The sequence below is a fragment of the Protomyctophum bolini genome, assembly GCF_963924005.1.
Source record: "Protomyctophum bolini genome assembly, chromosome: 9".
Lineage (NCBI taxonomy): Eukaryota > Metazoa > Chordata > Actinopteri > Myctophiformes > Myctophidae > Protomyctophum > Protomyctophum bolini.
In genome coordinates, this window is record NC_137870.1 from 19,493,220 (window position 1) to 19,511,103 (window position 17,884).

The following is a 17,884-nucleotide window of genomic DNA, read 5'->3' on the forward strand; positions in this document are numbered from 1 at the left end:
ATTTTGGAAAAAAATCTGAAAGACCCGTTTCGTTGAATGGCTCTAGAGAGACTGTGTACCAATTTGTGTGATGTTTGAACAAAATCTGTAGGTGTACTGTCCTGCACAAAACGCCCTCCTGGTGGCGCTATAAGAGGCCAATGTGAAAACCGTGGGGCAGAGGTTCAACTGTGGCATTCAAGGACTGTGTGTGCAGAGTATGGCTGCGATCAAGCCAACTGTGCCAGAGATTAGCTGTCCACAGACGGACGGACGGACAGAGACAGATGGAGTGCAAAACATACTCTCTCCCCATGCCTTCGGCCTGGTGGAGGTTGTTGTTGCTAAAGACTCTTTTCCTCAGCCGTCCGAAAGAGGATGATAAAAATATCACGTACATAAAAAGCACGTACATAAAAAGCACATACATAAAGATCATGTACATAAACATCACGTACATAAAAATCACGTTGTAACAGCTGTTGGCTGTTTTGTTATGTTTGATTAATGGTGATAAATATATATAGAGCTGATGCGTTCACATCCATATATATTTATTAGTAAGCTTGTTTAGCAGGTACTAGGTTATAGGAGGAGCGCCTATTATCTTGCCTGGTACTGGTTGTTGCTTCTGTCCCCCTGCAGGTGCTGAGTATTGTTGTCCCTAATGTGTTGCCGTCCTGAGGAAGAAATGTTAACTCGAGCTAGGTTTAAACATGAAAGAATGTTTACAGTTGTTGCACAGAAATGAAGTAATTTTACATGAAAAGTAATGCTACTTTTGCATTGTAGTAAAAAATAAAAATTGTGAAAAAAGCTTGGGGGGAAGATATTTTTCGGTCATTTGTCTGGAAAATATCGTGAAAAATCGTATCGTGAAACTCATATCGTGATACGTATCGTATCGTGAGTTGAGTGTATCGTTACATGCCTAAAAATTACGCACAAAAATTATGTACATAAAGATCACGTACATAAAAACTTGTATGCAAGTTGCAAGTTGGCAGCTCGACAGGGTGCATGCATTTCCAGTTATTTGCCAATTATTTTAATTTTAATTACCCTTATTAATATTATTATTATTATTATTATTATTATTATTGCGACCGTACTGTGGATCGCATTTACTATGAAAACCTGCATCTCCTGTCCGCCCGTCCGTCTCCCACGCCTCCATATATGGTCACACATTGTGACATCACGTCTCCATACATGGTCACGCCTTGTGACATCACGCCTCCATATATGGTCACGCCTCGTAACATCACGCCTCGTGACGCGTCACGCTGCCATATATGGCCATCTCCATATATGAAGATCACAAAACTGACCTCATCTAACCCTGGATAACCGTACATGGACTGGATCATCACCTAGATCTGCATATACATGAAGCAACTCTAAAACTGACCTCAAACCCTTAGCTCTCCATATATGGAGCTGACGTGTTCTGACATTCCATATGTTGATCCTACCCCAGCTGTCCTTCCTCTTCGATGTCTCCCTTTTGACTGATACCTGTCCATTCAAACTCTAGACAGGCCCGCCCCAAAGTTATTTGTAGAGTTCTCACAGGCCCGAAAATTAAGTCCCGGTCCTACCTGGGCCCCCTGTACACTCAAGACACTGCCCTTTAGGCGAGGTCGCTTCTCGCCCTCAGGGCATCTTAGGTTTAGCCCTCCATATAACGCATACAAACTGTCTGCAGTTTTAACACTCTCCCTGCAGAGAATTGATTGCCGTGATATATGGTTCACCGCTGGGATTTACACTAACCTTTGGAACATCGCCCGGTCTCAGAAGTATGTTTATGACGGAAGTATGACGGGTTTAGCGGGTTCTGCAGGGTTCAAGTAAAAATGTATTAATGTCCTAATTGACTGAATTGCACTGACTAGACTCAACCAATACAACAGCTAATGTTGCACATTCCATCGGATTCCATGCCTTGTCAACCACATGGGGCAAGCCATGATCACAAAGATTCCACTGCCTTTGTAAGTAATCCCTCAACATAAGCATGGACAACATCATTCTCTGAGCCCTGCAGGACTAAAATGCCCCAAAGCAAAGGTGTAGTGTTTGATTTGTTCAGATCTAATAATCCAGAAGGTTGAGGAGGTCAAAAAGTTGTCCCTCCCTGAGATTTGGTCAGGAGGTGCACCTCCCTGAAAATTTGCCCTCAATCTACTGTATAGTGAATTTAATCATTTGTGCTACAGGCATGATAACCTCAAGTCCACCCCTGTAAATGGCATGTACCCAAGAGCACACGGCATGCCATCTGCCTGCCTGTGTCATCACTTCCATAGTCCTTCCTTTGAGATCATAGCATTATTTATCAATGTCTACATCATGTGGACTACTGTATATGAGCACACATGTGGAAATGCCTTTTCAGGGCCTATGGTGTGGGAGAGTCACATGAAGAGTGTGTATGTGTGTGTGTGTGTGTGTGTGTGTGTGTGTGTGTGTGTGTGTGTGTGTGTGTGTGTGTGTGTGTGTGTGTGTGAGAGAGAGATGGCTCATGCACGCACTGCCACTAAGATGCAAACTATTCAAACATGGTGACAGGACATGGTGTAGTTGTCTGCTGCTTCAATCCATTTGCTTTCCATCACAGTGAGACAGGACAGGGGCAGCCTGACAGTGTGCAAACATTAAGATGTGTTTGTGTTTCACCAGCCTATATACACATTACACACGGACTCGCCTATGTAACCAAGGAGAGAGTGTACATTAAATTACTCCACACCGCTAAGGACTTCCCTGCATAATTTTGCATTGCGCTTGGAAACCTCTCTGGGCCATTGCTCAAGAATTTACATATTATCATTATTATCTTGGGCTTGGCAGGAAGCAAACAACATCAGAAGCTGACTTCTGTACAATAAAACAAGCAAAGTCCCAAAGCAATGTCTTTGAAGAGAGTTTGGGGGATGCAAAGTTTTCTATCAGCTGCATCTCTGCCTTTGTAAATGTTCTTTCTTTCTTTCTTTCTTTCTTTCTTTCTTTCTTTAAAAAATAATAATGGGGAAATGAGATTACTCCTGACCACATCATTCATGGAAAAAATGAGAGGAAGCACATTTTCATGAATTAATTTTGAAACATGTTAAAATAAATACAAGATACGCAAGGAAGTTGTCATGAATGTGCATGGTAATTCTTATTCATGGATGTTAAATTGTTCCATGTTCTGTGTACAGTACCAATAATAACTTGTGTTTTGTTGCTTCATCTCCATCGAAACTTTATAACCCCCCTTCCCCCATATAACATTATCCTAAAGAGAAATTTCCATCTGTTTGATGTGCCAAGTTGCCAACCCTCCCCCCCTTTCCTCACTCCCTCCCTCTCAAACCCTCCCTCTTTTCCGCATCTGCTTTCCATATTAACAGATACTCTCCACTCAGGGCTACCTACTGTCGGTGCAGCGAAGCATACCTCAGGGAAAGCAATAATGGCACTCCAACACCTTGTGGTTCCCCCTAGTTAAAAATAGACTCTTCTGAGAGGGAAAAGGTTATCCAATTAAAAGTAATTGCCGGAGCGGAAAAATAACTTCGCTGCCATTCCTAGATAAAAAAGTAGGGGTGGACAACAAGATTACAGTAGCATCTATTATTACATTATTCAGTCCACCTCCAAACCCCTCTACTCCTTCTCTATAGGCCTGCTACTGTCCCCTCATGTATTAGCCTATAACAAGCCAACATCAAAGAATTTTAACACAATATTTGGAAGTCACATGAAAAGATAAATAGTGTGTGTGTGTGTGTGTGTGTGTGTGTGTGTGTGTGTGTGTGTGTGTGCATACAATTTTTTTTATATTGCTCGCCACGACCGGATTGTTGACGTAGTGTACTAGTGTCTGATGCAGTTCGAAAATATGTGCCATCTAGTGCAGCAATGTATAAACATTCAAGAGTGTTACCAGATTGGTTTAGCTGTGCATGCGATGTCTTTGCTAACATCCCAAATACACCTGATGTTGTCTTTGTTGACACCAGTCACAAGGAGGTCCTGATTCTGCAGGTGGGCTGTGTCTTTGATTTGTACATGGACCAGGCATTCCAAGATAAACATTCTAAGTATCAACCATTACTTGGAAGTATAACGAACCTGGGGTGTCGCTGTAGATTTGCCATACCGATATTCGGAAGCCTGGGCCATATGCATAAACAGACCATGAGTTGCCTAAGAATAGCTGGTATGACAAAAAGCAAAGCCAAACAACTTGCCAAATACTGTTCTGTTTCGGCTGTTATAGGCAGCCTCCTGTGCTGAGGAGGAGGTGCCATGTGTATCCTTAAGTGAACATGAACTGTCAACCCCGTTATATTTGTTTCCTTGTAAAATGAATTGTAATTTGTGGATTCAAATAAATAAATTGAAATGTGTGTGTGTGTGTGTGTGTGTGTGTGTGTGTGTGTATGGTGGGGGGAATCTTTTGAAAACAAGACTAGGTCAATGGGTGTTATACAGTGTGTGGATCTGTGGGCAATTTATAGGCGTGGCTGTAATGGTCTACATTGTCAGTTGTCTGAAGTGGTCACAGTAATATTTAACAACAAAATTACACACATGCACACACTCATCTCAGCTACATCTACATGGCACACTTCTTCCATGATGGGAATGACATTTTCTCAACTCCATGCAGGCAGTGCTGAATCAACCCCTCCGAGGGCCCTGGTGCTACACCACATCAGAATTCCCCATGAACACGAGCTTTGTGCATGTGATTCGCGCACACGTAACACAGTCAAGAAAGACACTTTTTGCGTTTGCGTGCCCAGTGAATGTGTGTTCAACGCACCGCCAACACTATCACCGCTGCTCCCATAGAGTTAAGGTTGGATCTGCATGCTATTTTCGAGTCTCCTCCCACCAAGTGGTTAAGAAACGGTCGGACGAACAAAAACACTGGCTGGGGTTCCTGTGTTGCGTTACAACTTAAATCTGTGACCGATGAATACGGTTTTCGACGGAAGCAACAGCTGTACCTATTTGAAATAATCTCGCAGAGGGCCCTGCAAACTGCGGGCCCTGCAAACAACCCTAAGACTTAAGCTTCATTAAATTCCATTGTTAATCCGGGCCTGCATGCAGGCCAGACCAGTTGTGCATGTGTGCACGCATGTGTTTCTTTTTTAACGTTATAACAGCCAGAGTTATCCTGCAAGGACGTGACCCTGTGTTGCCCTCGATTACACAACCCACACCACCTGGTCAAATGTTAACACACAGACTACACATAAATGAGAGAGCTGCTGACCCTTCTATAGCTTTTACTTCAGCCATGCTCACCCATTCCAAATGGGATTTACTGTTGTATTTTTCCAACTGCTTCCACTTCATTTTTCATCTGAAGGTTTTTTGTACACTTTTGCTTGCTCTACCCAGGGCATGCAGCTAGGGTCACGCCAGTTCACATGTTCAAGTCTTTATTTATCAAATGCACCAAAGAATCGGTATTTGAGCTCAACAAGAAAAAACATATCAAATGCAGTATAAAATAAAGTGGAATGACGACATAATTAGGCTTTGCACATGCATTGCAGTGAAATTTAGCACGTGTTTTTGTTTTGCACTGTTGAACACACACACGCACACGCACGCGCACGCACATGCACGCACACGCACGCACACACACACACACACACACACACACACGCACTCAATCCCTTCTGTCATTGACTGCATTGGAGGACAACAGTGCGGAGACTGTAGGAGAGAGAGAAAGAGGGAGAAAGGAAAGGAAATTGAGATACTGTATAGACAACGAAGGGTTAAGGAGAGGAAATTGAGATATAAAGAGGGAGAGGGAGAGGGGGGAACTCACTATATAATCTGTGTGACAGTAAACTCTGACCATTTCATGTCATATTTGTTGTACAACACAACGATTTGACAGAATTAGCCCTTAAGCAGCGACTTCCGCAAATCCCCATCTCTCTTTCACCCTCTGTGCTGTCCTCCGACGCCCGGTCAGCCATGCATTCACTCCCTTTATCTCTATGTCCTTCTCTATCCATCATTCTATCTCCTCTCCTCTCTTCCCACTTTCTGTTTCTCTTTCCTCCATTCCTCTCTCTTTCTAAAGCATCCCTCTCCCTCTCTTGACCTTTGCATCCCTCTTTCTTTTTGACTGCATGCCCTGTGTCTCTCCTTTTCATCTAGGTCTCCTTTTCTCCCTTCTCTCAGTCTCCCCATCTCGTGATGTCCTTGTCTGTCAGCCTCTATTCGTCTTCTCATCTATCTCTCCCATCATCCTTCCATCTGTATCGCTTCATACCTCTCTCTCTCTCCCCCATCCAACATTCCATTCATTTTCCATCTCTTGCTGCCCCCCTCCCTCCCTTCCTTCCACTATAGCCTGTTAGTCCTTGGGCCGAATCAGATGTCAGTACCACTAAAAGGGACAAGACATGTGTGGTATAATTTTGTTCGTCTGACATCCAAATGTGTGATAGCAGTTACAGGCAGCTGAATACCATTTTAGTGGTATACTGTGATTATGAGAAACCACATAATCCATTGTTGACTCCAAAATTATTCACTTGTATGTACATTTCTGATGTTTGTACCATGGATGGATAATATAACAAAAGACATGCTGAATTATACTAGCCATACCGGGAAAATCCACAATGGCCTCCTCTCTGAGACAGGGTAGGGTACATTGTTAAACATCATAGAAACATGAGTGATACCTCTTTTGATTGGGTTTAGGAGGATGTAGAAACCATTTAGACATTACTTTGAAGAGTCAGGAACTCTCAAAGTCAAGGTTGTACCCCAGCACACAACCCAACTCAGGATAACATGTAATAAACATGTACATGAGGATCACACAACTAGACTTAACTTAGAGATAACATACAACACACATTTAATCAACTTTCCCGAATCCTGAAGCTGTCCTATTCATCACAGCCACAGACGGCAGGCACAATGTGAGTAGCAGCATTACACCCTCCAGTATTTGATTAGCTCAAAGTTATGCCAAGTTATGCCATTCACTATACTGTATGTACCAAGTTATTTCATCAGATACCAGACATAAGGGCTGAAAAAAAACACTCAGCTGCCATTTCATATCATTTCATAAACTACAGACATGTAGCAATACAAAAGTCATATGCAACCTTTGTCCCTTTTAGTGGTACCAATATCCCAGAAATAGGCATTTTCATCTTTTTCATGGGCACCAGACCCAGCTGTCAGAAGGAGCCCCATAGGCTGGTCACGGTGAATAGGCATTAACAGGACTGTACCAACCATTCACCCCACACAGAGGAAGTGAACCAAGGGAAAGATATAAGGAAAGCATGCAACATTAACACACACTCATGCTCTCTCTCTCACACACACACTCACACTCACACTCACACTCACACTCACACACTTGTACTGTAAGTCTGTGAGAGAGTGCTGTCCAAGGTGCTGAGAGTTAAGCTTCTGCATGGCATTGGCTCTATCACTGAGGCTGCCACAGGCCATGGTGCTGAAGTGGCTGTGTGTCCGGCTGGGAGAATGTGGCTGTGTCACAGCGATTTTGCTGTTAGCTGCTGTGACAGGCAGGTATCAGTGAAATACAATAGCTTCTATAATGCTTGTGCACTGTGCCTCGGTGTATGGCAGCCATAGGGGACGTCGCACAGGGAAAATTGTGCTTTAGTGTGGAATTGCTGCTTGTATAATAATATGAATAGCGCAGCATGCTTATCGCCAACACGGGCCTCATGCTGTGAGACAGACACTGATGGGGAAAGAGAGACAGGGATCAGAAGACACTGAGAGAGGGTGAGTAAACAGCTGCAAATGTATACAGTCATTCCCTTTCATTCCCTGTCTTTTTTCTTCTACTCAATTAACCTCTCTAACCCCGGTGTCCCTTGGGGACATCATTATTGTTGTTTTCTGGTGGAAACCATGTATGTCCAAAATGGCTAGTTTTCAGGAAATGGAAAATAATCTGTTCGAATGGATCCAGTGGTGTAGCTAGTCTCAAGCTCTTGTTAATACTTTTCCATCCCTATCTGGGAAGGTTATTATAGGTGAAAATGTTGTATGCTCCCAATGCAATGCATGCTCACGGCACGTTGTGTGGTTAGTGGCCATAGTCTCGTAGATCAGCCATTTTAGTATAAGTATAAGGCCATCAATTTATGAAGAAAATTATTCTGCCTGACTGATGATAAGCAGAGCTTTTTAATTTCCAAAATGTTCAAACAATTTCAGAAAACACATTGCTATAGCTTGTAGATTGGCTATGTTCACTATTTTTAAATAGCGTTCAAGGTTAATGTGAGATGTCGTGTGAAATAATTGGAAATAAAAAGTCTTGAGTAAAGTAGCAACTACTGTGGGAACTGAACAGTTTGTCCCGTTTCTTGATCCGTGATCCATGGAAAATAACTCCAAGAGACCAAGACCAAGCTATCAGAAACATTCACTTACATGGTCTACTGCTTCCAAACCAAAGCCCTCCAAGCATATTCACACATTATCTACTGGCATGCACTATTATGCGCCGGAACACATTGCACAAACACACACGTATGTTAAACACATAGAGGAAAACAGCAAATATGGACACAGTTTGTGTATCTCACTCGTGCACAAACTGCACATGCAGCTGTACCTGATAGTAGGCCTATTCCACATGTACATCATTGCTGTCAGGTCATTGGTTAAATTGTAACAATCGCCCTTTACTCATTCAAGGCAAATTACTACTAAGGAAAAATTAAGCAGGATCGTAGGGTTATAGTCAGAATTGTTTATATAGAGATGCTAAGACATAGCAATTGACATAATCAAAAGTAGACATATAAGTACACTTCACTGGTAACGCCTCTCCCTGTCTCTTTCCCTATCAAACAAAATAAACAGGCACACAAACTTAAACCAACAATCAATCATTATTTCCCAAGCCCCCCCCCCCCCCCCTCCCAAAGTCAGCAGAGAATAAAGTCCGTGTCCGTCGTCCCCCTCAAATGAGTCGCGCGCACGCGAGTGTACAACTGTTCCAACTTCCAACACAACGAAAAGTTCCTCTGCTCAAAAACGGTCCAACGGAAATACGAAAACGGTCTCACCGGTAGCAGTAGCCCCGTTAGCCTCCAAACACCGTCCGCAGGTAATCCTCAATTCCAACGCCGATCCCCAACGGCAGCGGCATACGTGATGCCCAATCCGCTGGGCCCGACTGTTCCTTATAGTTTACTGTGGCTGCAGATACGCTCGTTTAAACATTAAATAGCTGTCTCAATGTAAACGCTATCTGGCGCCTGGAGCTCCTCTCCTCCTCTGTGCAGGCCTGCACTCTGTTTGTTTTGAGATCTCCCCGGCCCTCCCCGCGTGTCACTCCCTCTATTAGTAACCTTGGGTGGTGACAATCAACCAGTCACTAACAGCTGTCAATCACCCCGGTACAAGGCTCATTACCATAGTTGTGAAATAGAAGATAATAATATTTAAATAGTCAGCATCACATGTTACATTTCTTTACATAAATAATAACATGCATATGGCGAAAATAAAGCAGAAAAACATTGAAATGTGCTTGTCACAAAATATGTAAATAATGTTAAACCAACAGACAGATGTTAATAATAGCAGATCAAGACACACAATGAGCTTGTAGAAAGGCTACTTTTTCTACTTGAATGATTTCATTCATTTAAGGCGGAAAGGAAAGGTTTCTGCCGGACAATGTCATGTTAAAAGACAAACACATGTAAAGAAAGGCCTGATGGCAGAAGTGGACATGCCTTTCTATATTTCACTAATGCACACGCAATTGCACAGAATTCCGGATTAACCGTTTTCTTACCTTAATCTGATGTTATTATATCCAATAACGATCGTGGCACGGTGAAAAAACACATAACATGCGAAAGCACAGCTCTGACCGTATGTGCTGGGTCTGGGTCTGGCTAAATCACTTGTTTTGATCATTTGATTTTTGTTTTCTACACATCTGTCTTTCATAATGACCAAAGGCGTTGCACAGTGTTTATCACCTAGGCAGACTACAATGCTCCATTGACCAACGCACGCACGCACGCACGCACGCACGCACACACACACACACACACACACACACACACACGCACACACACGCACGCACACACACACACACACACACACACACACACACACACACGCACGCACGCACGCACACACGCACACGCACACAATCAGTCAATCACATTAAACACATATGATCAGTTACCACCCTGCAGCCATGTGAACGGTCCACATGCCAGCACACAGCGATACTCACGTCCAAATAAACATATGGATGTAGTTCAGTCGATTGCCATGCTTCACATCCACCAACACATCAAGGCTGCCGGGCAGATGGCAAAACCACGATGACTGATATCAATGCCAGACAGATAAATCTGCTAAAGAAAACGATGGAAAAAGAACCAATATGCTCATTGGGTCTCCATTAACCACCCGACATTTCTAGAGTAATTATGGTGTGTTCACAAACAAGGGCACAGCCAAGGAGAAAGAATGACTTGTATGGCTCTGTTACTTCACTACAGTTGATTGAGGAAAAGTGCAGCTATATTAGCACAATGTGGATGACACGATCTTGTTCAGTCATGTTTAGCTTTATATGCAATGAATGATATTTGTCTGTTTTGTTTGAGCCTAAAGGGCCAGATGGATATTGTCAAATTAAAGCACTCTTTACTGTGACTGATAATGTACGGTAACTTCAGCTTGGTCAGCTTCTTGCCACTTCAAGAAGGCGGTCGCATTTCTTCTCTCTCTCCCTCCCTCGTGTGTTTCCCTACTCTCGTTGTCTCCCTGCTCTCACCCAGTGATTCTTATACACTGTCTCTCGTCTAAACCTCTCGTTAAAACATGGAATTTGTGAACCGGTCCTTAAACGTGATTGATAACATCTCTTCAGACATAAGACATTTACCTATTCGGATTTATGGTAGCTACTAGCTAGGCCTTTGGCCAATTGGACTGGGCATCGGACTGGTCTATCGGAAAATCCAAGCAATCCAAGGAGTTTCAAAGCTGCCCATCATGATAAAGGAACTGTGCAGAGTGGGGGGGACTCAGTCTGTGGCGATTGAGGAGCTTAACCGCAAGCTGGATACCAACCTTGAAAGACTTTCTGGAAGACTTACTGCCCACGACCGAAAAATGGACATCACCGTCGAATGACTCACCTCACCAAAAAGAACTTTACTGAGAGTGAAGATGGACACCAGAGGAGAGGACGAATAAATCGTCTCCTCGCCCTAAAACCTGATTGAATCGGCTTCCTCTTAGGTTCTTCATTCATTACAAACTCCTGCTTCTCAGTTATATGTTGAAATACTCTGGGTCCACATGCCTCTCAGGCCTGAGGCCTCCTCCATAAACGTACTTAGACCGCCTCACTGTCCCCCAAAAAAGCAAGCAATCCTTGGGGGACAGAGCTTTAAGTGTGGCAGCCCCCACCATGTGGAACTCTCTCCCAATGGAGATTCGCCATGCTCCAACACTGAACTGTTATAAGGCTGCCTTGAAAAGACACCTATTCTCGAAGGCTTTTATGGAAAATAGTTGTTTGTTGTTTTGTTTGTTTGTTGTTTGTTGGTAATTCATTGTTTTTAAAGAGCGTCCTTGGGTTCATGAAAGGCGCTATATAAATTCAAGAGGGAAGTAGGGGACAGGAGGGGGAAAATAATAATAATTTTAATCAGAACAGATTTCTGTTACTATAGGCCTATAATAAATATGCTGTATCACAGTATTGGCGCCTTATCGTGGTTAATTGCCTGTGTTATTTTGCTCATGTGTGTGTAGAGGGAAAGTTTAAGCCACTTTTCGGCGTGAAAATGCGTGGAAATGTTGTGCGTATACCTTCTGCTGAACATTCAGCACCTTCTACTATAAATATCTTCCCATGGCCTGCATGTATATGATACCAACATGATACTGACATACTGACCATGACACTGAATATCTGTAGTCAGAATGTGACTGTGTGCGTGCGAGCGAGAGAGAGAGGACAATGCATATTGCTTGTAAATATAAGTCAGTAAGAAAATAACACTATACAGCAGTGGGGACAATGAACAGTCTTTCATCATTGTTACACATCTATGCCATATGTTATATGATGTCACTTGTGTCGCTAGTATAGTACATTGTGTTAAAAATGGCACATCCATTTTAACAGGGAGCTTGTTCAGATGTAGTCATGAACTAAACATCCATTTTTATCTGCTCATGAACTGCACCCAAGGGGAATTGTTTTTAAAGCCGTGCCGTATATGATGCATAAATATTGAGTGGGTGGTGGTGGTGGTGGTGGAGGAGAGAAAATATAAATGACTTCTCTCTGTTGGAAAAGACAGAGTTTGAGTCACAAGAGTGGGCTGAATTCCTTTTGTAATGAACAATACACTTAAAATAAAAGAGAGTGAAAGTGTAACAAGCAACACAGTTTCTAATTAAAGTAATTTTCCATTTACATGAGAGAATAAAGGTAAGAGAGAATTATGCCACTGGCTAATGTTCTGCCGTTTTGACAGGAGCTCATGCAGTGACCACTGTTTATAGAAGCCCATCGCAGAAAATAGTTACCCCCTGACCCCCAGTCCACCCCCAGTCTGAATACAAGAGGACTAGACTGCAAAATTGCATCGATATATCTTTCCTGTTCAGTGGTTCAATATAATCCTTTTCTTTAATAACGCTCTCCTGTTTTATTTCACCTGCATTTTCTAACTCCCCCTCTCTCTCTCTGTCTAGCAGAGTGTATAAAAAACAATTCAGCGTAGTAGGCTACCACTGCATGAAATTACGTTGACAATTTACAAATCTGTTTACATTCTCCGTGAATGAAACTTGTGATTGGTCGAGAAAAATATTGTAACCGGGGGAAATACATCTGACGGATGTTCCGGCCCGACACTTCCACCAATACACTCTGTTACCAAGTGGGATTGTGGATCGTCTGTTTTGTCAGTAATAAAACCTTTAAAATGACATATTGGACATGAGGCAGACTTGCAGGTGAAGATACGTTTTAATTAAGTTCCAGGCCTGGACAACATAGTGAGTAATAAAGAAAATAAAGAACTCAAAACAACTCAAACTACTTAACTGTGAACAGAGAGGTACTGGTGTCAACCTCTCCCCATGGCAGCACACTCTCTACTGAGCCATTTCCCCTCTATATAGACTCCTGACTCCACCCCTGGCTAAGCAGTCAGCGAATCACAAGACATTTAACAACACAAGCAATCAGAGCTCTCTTCATGCCATCAAGGCAGCTTCCCAACTACAGCATCTGCATAGATAAACACAAGTATATTAATTCACATGTCACAGCAGAATGTGCACCTTCTGTGGGACTGAGAATCAACCTGTTACACATACCATACAGAAACAATACAATGAACAGGTATTGTAGAACAGCATAGTCTGACAGAGGCTGCTCTGTCACACACTCTCTGCCTTAGGTTGTGACCAGGCTTTGGGGGGGGGGGGGGGGGGGGGGGTTCTTAAAACCCTTAACAGTTTTCTGAAAAATGTATGTTGCTATATTGGTGCTCAAAACAGGACATCTCAAAAATAAAAAAAATTCCAGGAGCCCCAGAAGCCAATATTTGAGTTAAAAATATTCACTTTACATAACAGCTACATGTGTATATTCAAACGTTTCATACATTCTCAAGATTTTGGGGGGAAATAATTAGCAGATCCACATGCTCATAGTGTGGCACAAAGTGATGCGCTTATTTGTCTGTTATTTTTGAATAGCCAATATAAAAAAGAATGATTAAAGTGGTTAAAATCTAAAATCATGCTTTCCTGGATTGAACAGGTAAGTTCTGCCGAGGGCAACATGCATACAATGCACATGCATTCACGCACGCACACACTCACAAACACATGCACACACACACTCCACATGCAGAGGTCAATTCTCTCACTGTCAGACACACACACAGTAACACACAAGACAAAGAAAGGGAGACAAGAGAGAAAGGAATTGTGTCGATTGATTAATATAACTGAACAAAATGAATGAGACTACTGAGGCCTGAGTTGACAATTTTAAGCAATGAATACATAATCACTATATAATTTAATTTTAAAGAAATGGGAGGAACAAAAACTCTAAGACACCTCAATGGTCAACCTCACGTACCGTCTCAGCTTCTGGGAAGGTCAGCAAACAGTGAGGGGAGGTTTGAAATTAATGTGCCGGTGGGTGGCTGCCTGCAATGACTGTTCGTATTCAATAACAATAACCCATCACTCTGATAGCCTGTGTACACTGCTGTGCACTGGCCTAACTGTCACCAAGTGACCTTCAAGTGGTTTCTGACCACGTACATGCAAGAATACACAGTATATTTAACGACTTAAACCACACAAAAAGAAAAATAACAACGGAACCATTCTGGACATAGCTTACATTAGCTTTCCTTCCACCAGACAGCAATAGCAAATATTATGTTCGGCAATCTTTCATCATGGTATGACGTCATGTAATGGTTAACGTTTAGTATTCCAGTGCGCTGGTTCCCGCAGCCGTCAGGAGGGTGGGGGGCGCGGGGGTGCTGTGTAATGGAGATGTTATTAGACTGTCTGTCAGGGAGAAGAGGAATGGCATGAATGAAGGATGGAATATTCTGCAGGGGTCCTATTCCAAGAAGTGCCCTGGAGGGGGAAACTGTTCTTACGTAACCACACATGCAAGTTTACACGCAGAGACAGGCAATCCCACACACACAAGCACTGCACGCACGCATCTCCCCACTTAAAATGATGATGTGCGTGTGTGTGTGTGTGTGTGTGTTGGCACATGTAATATATAAGCATGTGTGTGCACAGCTGCTCCTCGCCCGTCATGTGTGACTTCCATGAATCCCAGTGGGCATTTCATTTCACCACTGAACACAGTGCGAGCGTGCGCTGAATCAAAGCTAAGCAGGTGTCACTCTGGCAGCGAGCGGATGGGCGATTAGATGCTGAAACCAGAAGCCTCTGATCTCTCCGTCTCCCTTTCTCTCTGACTCAAGGTCAGTTGGCCTTTGGTTTCTTTGTCTGTCTCTGACTTACTCTGTCGCACTCTTTTCCAACATGCCGCTCAGTTTTATAATCTCCCTCTCTTTGTTTTTCTTTGCACTTGGACAGATCTACAGTATGTCTGCCGAACTCATCCTCTCTCTCTCTCTCTCTCTCTCTCTCTCTCTCTCTCTCTCTCTCTCTCTTCCTCCCTCCCTCACTGTCAGACGGCTGCTCTCCATCACTCCATGGTGATGAGGCCAGTAACTCCGTGGTGATGAGACAGGCAGAACGGGTGATTAGAGTGGTGTTTCATCTTCTGGGATATGGGCGACCCCAATCAGAAGGCAGAGCTTTGTGTCCCTCCCTCCTCCTCACACTATCACTCCCCTCTCTCATCCAGCAGCAGCCTTTGTTCTGCTTGACCCTGCTCTCTGTCACCATGTCTGTCACTCATCCAGGTCCTCCTGCAGCCCTCGTATCACGCACGCACACACGCACGCACGCACGCACGCACACGCACGCACGCATGCACGCACACGCACGCACGCACGCACGCACGCACACACACACACACACACACACACACACACACACACACACACACACACCCCCATACATACATACACACCATTTGAAATCATCTTAAATTCACTGTAATCTCTCTCTCTCTCTCTTTCTCTAAACTTTCATGGGCGCATCAATTGGGTCACAGTCACAGTTTAAAAGGGACATAAACAGGTTTTCCAACAGTAATAACAGCCTATTGCCAAACATCTACCGGAAATCTCTCTCTCTCTCTCCACACACACACACACACACACACACACACACACACACACACACACACACACACACACACACACACACACACACACATGTGAGAATGCTAATACAATAACTAGGAACGTTACAATGCTGTAGGTAATTGCTCTTTGTTTCTTTACATCCTGAGTGGACTTTACATCATCTGCATTCTCCGTCTTTCTCTCTCTCTCTCTCTCTCTCTCTCTCTCTCTGTGTCTCTCCTTCGGCACTGTTTAACAGCACGGAGTGGTTAAGATGAGCTGATAACATTTGTTCTCCCTAGGGATCGATAGTCCCCCCTGAGTAATGAGGTGAAAGGAGGCTGTCGTTCCGATCAATTATATATCGTCTTAAAATATGCAGCTTTACACAAAGAGAGAGAGAGAGAGAGAGACTCCTGCATGTCCTTCAAAAATGCCAGCGCTGTGTGTTGTCATGGAAATCGCAGCTCAGGTATCATAATTATACAAATCAGAATCATAAAATTGTATGTTACATTAAATAACTAAAAGCAATAAAGGTTCTTTACCTGCGTCAGTCATTATTTATATATGTAACCAAACTGTATTGCAAATCAAAAAGAAAACACAAAACTGTCTGTCACTCATCCAGCTCCTCCTGCAGCCCTCATATCATGTCACAACATACACGCACGCACGCACACACGCACGCACGCACACACGCACGCACACAAATAGTGGGGTATCTAGGAAGGGTATAAATGCATATTTTGTAAGAGTTTAAATTGGGTATTTATTGAGGAGAATTAGAACCTTCAGCTCGCGGGGTCATTCATTTTGAATATTTTCTTCTTGGTGTTTTGAAATTGCTCGACAGGCTTCGCTGAACCGGAAGTGATGCAATTCCACCAGCCCCATTTCCAGTGATATTCAAATCATTTTCCACATGGTTGGTGCGGCCAATTGAGAAATTGCTGTCCCTCTGTGCGTGTGCATGCATGCCATGCTTTTGATTTGATTCGTCAGGAGCATTCATGTGAGAGTGTGCCGTCGCTGTGATGTTTGAAGTGATTTGTGAAGATGCATGCATGTGGCATTGCTGTTTGGTGTTTAATCCACAATCTGGCCTATAACCGCCAAAACAAGAACCATTAAAGTCTCTGTTTCTTTTATCCTTGAATTGTCATGGAGGAATTTTCATAACTAGTAACGTCCATATTACAGCGAGGCCTAACGCAGAGGGATTTGAGACCGATGCTGCTGCATCTTGTTCAATCACTTTCCACATTACAGAATGTTTTATTGACAATTAAATGGTACACAGTTGGTGCATTGAATGGTGCATATAGTTGGTAAGAAAATAGTGGCAGTTGGTACTGTTTGTAGACTTTGTGAAGTAAATCATACCAACAAACAAAGTTGGTTGATTCAGATTTGGGATGCTTTTTTAATCTTCATTAATCTATGTACTGTATATGTAAATATACTGTACATTGTACAACAAAGCAACCATGAAATAATCATCACAGTTTCTAAGGATCTATGTGTTTTGGGGGTATGTCATTTTATTTTCAAGCATATTTTAGTAGTTCGTTTTGTCCCAGCAAAATGAATAAATGAGGAAATACATTAGTGTATTGAAGCAGAAATAGGTTGCTGCATGCATATACATCCATATGGATGTTTGTACAGGTGTTTTGCAGCAAACTGCATAGCAGACAACATTATGTGGGCCATGCAGATCTCAAAACTTGATCTGCTCTAAGTAATGCCCCCCATAATCAGCAATCTATTCAAGTTTGTTTGAGATGACACCATGGCGTGAAGTTGCTGGCCTTGAGCAAGTCACTTAACGGCAACTACAATGATGATCATGATTATGAAGGCAATTATGATGATTATGATTACCATGTCACCTGAAGAGATAGTGTGAAGTGTTGACAGATGTGTTTTAATGGAGTGTATTAATTAAAGTCATTCAGTGCCAGATCATCACTGCACATGAGATGGCTGCATTTTTCCTTTCTTTTTAAATGAATTAGCACAGTATGGGGTTTAACTTTACAACCTACCATAATATT